Here is a 4,482-nt window from a genome sequence, read left to right as displayed (position 1 = left end):
TTTGGTTAGTTTTTTGGTTAGGTTTTTGTTTGGATAGTATCTGGAACACAAGGTTAGGGTTAGAGTTACTTAGGCACAGGTTTAGAGTTATAGTTGGTGGTGTAGGGGTAGTGTTAGAATTCGTATTATGGAAAGGGTTAAGGGTAGGTAACTACTGGAATTCAGCATTAGGGTTAGTGTTAGGATTTGAAATTATTGTAAGAGTCTGGTTTATGGAACTCATTAATTTTAGGGCTAAGGTTAGGGTTATTGTTATGATTAGGTGGCTTATAATACTTATGTTAGGGTTACCATTAGGGTTGGTGATGACGTGAGTATCCCATGGTGTTTAAACCATGAATTCCAAGTTCAAATTATGTGTCTCCATTTTATATGCACCATGGATCACATGTTATATGTGTGAGCCTTCCATAGTACATTCATCATGAGACTGACTTACTGTCTGTAATCTAGCACTGTATATTCTTGATTAGTTATTGGTAATAGGCATGAACTTACTCATAAGGTACTTGAATGTGTCTTATAGGTTTTTAGTTACACACAGTATATTGACAAGTGTTCTGGGTCTATGGTGTGATTCTCAGCACCATTTAAACAGTAAGTGCTGAGTTCTAGGTGTGTTTCTTCAGATTATGAGGTTAAACACATTAGCTGCACACAGTACATCCTCGATGAGGGCTAGGTTATAATTATGAACATCATACAGTGAATGTGCCATGAGTACTGACTTACAGTTTGGAGTCCTGCAAGCTAGATTCACCATGAGTGCTCATAATCATGAGAACAGGATATGCACCATGAGTGCTTGTTAGTCGACTGGGTCCCCCACAGTACATAAACCATGAATGTTGGGTTACAATCCTGAGTCTCCAGAATATGTGCACCATTAATGACGTATTATGGACATGAGCCACACACACTAAAAGCACCATGAGTATTGGCTTAATGTTGTGTGTCATGAACAGTAAACTCTCAATGAATGCGGGTTATAAACATTAGCCTCCCACAGTACAGGCACTGTGAAAGAAAGCTGGATTAATTGTGTGAGTCTCTCATAGTACATATACCATCAGTGCTGGGTTAAAGGAGCGCATCTCCGGAGTAAAAACAGCATGAGTGCCAGATTACAGGCATTAGCCTTGTCCATTTCATGCTCCATGAGTGCTGGGCTATAGGCACGAGCTTCCCGCAGTACAGGTACCACGAGTGCTGTCTCACTGCTTTGAATCATTCATTCTGAATTATTCCTGATGAATGCTAGGTTATAGACACGAGGCTCCCAAAGTTTAGGCACCATGGTTGTTGCCTCATTGTTTTGAATCATGCACAGAGCATGGTGTGTTAGTGTTGTGAGTCTTCCACAGTGTATGAAACATGATTGCTTGGTTTCACGCATGCATCTCCAAAGTTCCATGTGTGCATATCACATAGTACATGCTTACTGCTTGGAATGGAGCACTGTAAGTTCACAGTGAGTGCTGACTTATAGGCATGGACCTTGTAAAATCAGTCCAAGCATCTGAGTCCTCTGTTATAGGGGCGTCTCTTGAGTACATTCACAATGAGTGCTCTGTTATAGGCATGAGTCTCACACAATACATGCTGAATGAGTGCTGGTTTATAAGCCTGAGTCTCCCACATAAAATGTACCACTGGTGCTTGCTCCTTGTTTTGTGTCTCACAAAGTACATTCATAACAAAAGCTGGATTACAAATATGAACTGTGCACAGTACAGGCATCATGAATGCTGGGTTAATTGTGTGAGTCTCCAACAGTACATAAATGATGGATTACAAGCGCTGTGTTTGAGCTTCCTTCTTGGTCTGTTCCTTCTTCAGCCCATTATCACCAGGCTGGGTTAGAGCAGCCAAGATATCCAGCTTTGAAGATCAAGTGTCAGATAAAGAGAAGGTACACACAGCTGTGAAGATAGAAGGTTACAAAGACCAGGTCTTAATTACAGTGTATGGTAACCTCAGTAACAGCATATTTTTAGATCCAAGACACAAAATTTACTTAAAGTTTGATCATTTACAGAAAGGAGCACATGACCCCCCAGCCAGAAGATATGGATGGAGGCTTGAAATCTTGGAGAGAGTCCTGTGACAGGGCTTTAAGAGTCTGTGTGAAAGATTATTATTCCATTGGCTTCTGTACCGTTTGTGCTAAAACTATAGACGGGCAACAGACTATTATTGCATGCATTGAAAGACACTAGTTTCAGCCCAAAGAATTTTGGAATGGTCATTGGAGATGAGAATGGAAGTTCACCATCACACCACTATGGCCCTGGTTGTTGGGGTGCTCAAGATTCAGGTTCATTATTATTAAGATGGCAGTGCTCAGTTGGTCAGGCATAAAGATGTGCAGGATTCAGTAACTGTTTCTAATGAAGCCCAAACCGCCAAGGAATGTATTAAACTCATAGAGAGTACAGAAAATGATAATCAGACAACAATCAGTGAAAACTGTCAATGTCAGACACCACATTCAAGGCCTTGCACCAGTAACTTCCAGTTGCCCGCACCAAAATCGAATGGAACAAGATACTCAGTCACAAGATTGGCAAAGAAATGAAGAATGCTTAAAGGCCAGCGGTAGGATTCTCCAGTACAAGGAAAGCAAAGGATTCACCATGGTGTGGTCCTATGATTAATAAGTGATTTATAAACAGACAAGAGTGATATTTTGCTAGTTAACAAAGTTAACAGATCTAGCCTCATGGAATGCTGTTGAATCGACAGTGCTGTCTTGATTCTTTTGTGTATGTGTTCTCTGCCTTGTAATTTTCTATTATCACTATATCTACTTGTAAATATATATATATATATATATATATATATATATATTAAAAATTCTGCTACATTTAGTGCCAAAGGGATCTATCCTGAAGTCATTTTACTGTTTTGAAAATTTCCTAGCTATGACATCCTATTGCTGGTTTTTACAGAGTATTTAGTCAGTACTTTGTACCCCATACTTTAAAGCATTTCCAGTGCTTCAGTGGTTTTTACTGATCCACCAATTGCTAAAGAGGCTGTGTTACAAACTGTAGCTAAGTGGATGACACACTCCTCTGTATGTCTGCATTGATCATTTATAGCATCTCACAATTATAGTTTTTTATACATTTGGATTGGGGTTTTTTGGCTCCAGGTTGTGAGGCAAAGGAAATTTTCTGAATATTACATGGTAGTAACTTTTCTGGGAACTTGTTTTTAAATCCAAAGACTTGAACCGCATCCTTTATACATAAATGTTCATTTTTATTCTCTTGTCTCCTTTCATATATTTCCACTGTAGCCATAGATGTCTGCAGAAAGTGGAGCTTAGAGAATGCATTGGGGGGAAACCAGGATTGCCAATTACATGGGCCTATTTTCTTCAATGGAAAGAAATGATGCCTGATCACCTGGAATGCTGGAATGACAGGATGAAATAACCTGAAGATCTTTGCTCTTCTATTAGGAGCTTCCAACTGAATCCCTCCTCTCTACCCCTCCCCCCACAATATTCTGAGCATTGTTTAGGCCCTAATCCTGGGCTTTGTCTCTCAATGACTAGGACTTATGCCTATTACATAGCCTTCCTCTCTAGGCCCCAGCTCTAAATTTTGTTTGTTGGCAAAGAAAACTCATTCTTATTGTAAAGGCTACAGGTACTTTACTGTTTGGCAAGGGAATCTCAATGGGCTATCCCCGAAGCTTTGTTTTGATAATTGCCACATGGAGACCTTTCCCCCAAAGTTCTACTATGTTTAAATGTGTGGAAAAATTAAAACACAGTATCAGATTCTAGAAGTCTTGATCTTGTCTGACCAAGACTGGCTGCACCAAGTTTTCATTCTCTCTCCCCTCAGTCTGCTTTCCTTCCAGTGGCAATACCTGCAGGAATGTGTCAACAAATGTCAGCATTTTTAGGAGAGTTTTGCCCACTTGTATTTCTGTTTAATATTCAGGAATTGGTGACACACTGTGGATGTAATAGAGAGTAAAACTTGAAAAACATAGGTGTTGAAGAAATGACGGATATCTGTTTTAATGCTGTCTAGCAAGGTTGTTCTATAAGCAGAGGAATGAAGCAGCTATGTCACTCACAAAGCTGAAATGAACCAAAGTCAAAAGGAGAATGCCTTGGCAGGGTCTGTTCGATTATCCTGGAGTTCAGAAAATGGTAAACAAGATGTAAAACTCATTCCAAAAGTCTTTCTCCATCATCCTGCCTTCTTAGAACTCACGTACTGAGATATAGCTATCTTTCCAGGTATGTTGGAGGTATGTGTGTGATCTCAGAGCACACAGGTAATGTGATGTGACCTATGACAACTGATAATCGTAGATTCATTTATATTGTTTACATTTCTATGGCCAGGCCTTAGGGGAAGGTCATTTTTTGAAAATCCATGTAATGTCTACCTGTCTGCAAATACAAGTCAAAACAGAAGTGTGTTGGCTTCAGCTTTTTTTCTTTTTTCTTTTTTG

At 39.6% G+C, this 4,482-nt stretch overlaps 1 pseudogene; it reads left to right on the top strand.

Annotated features, from left to right (window-relative positions):
• The first annotated feature begins 305 nt into the window (after nucleotides 1-305).
• LOC142858143 (F-actin-capping protein subunit alpha-1-like) lies at nucleotides 306-2,589 on the top strand (annotated as a pseudogene).
• Nucleotides 2,590-4,482: the final 1,893 nt, after the last annotated feature.

Source organism: Microtus pennsylvanicus, chromosome 10, assembly GCF_037038515.1.
Source record: "Microtus pennsylvanicus isolate mMicPen1 chromosome 10, mMicPen1.hap1, whole genome shotgun sequence".
NCBI lineage: Eukaryota > Metazoa > Chordata > Mammalia > Rodentia > Cricetidae > Microtus > Microtus pennsylvanicus.
The sequence above is the reverse complement of the archived record's forward strand: the minus strand, read 5'-3'. Positions and strand labels throughout refer to the sequence as shown.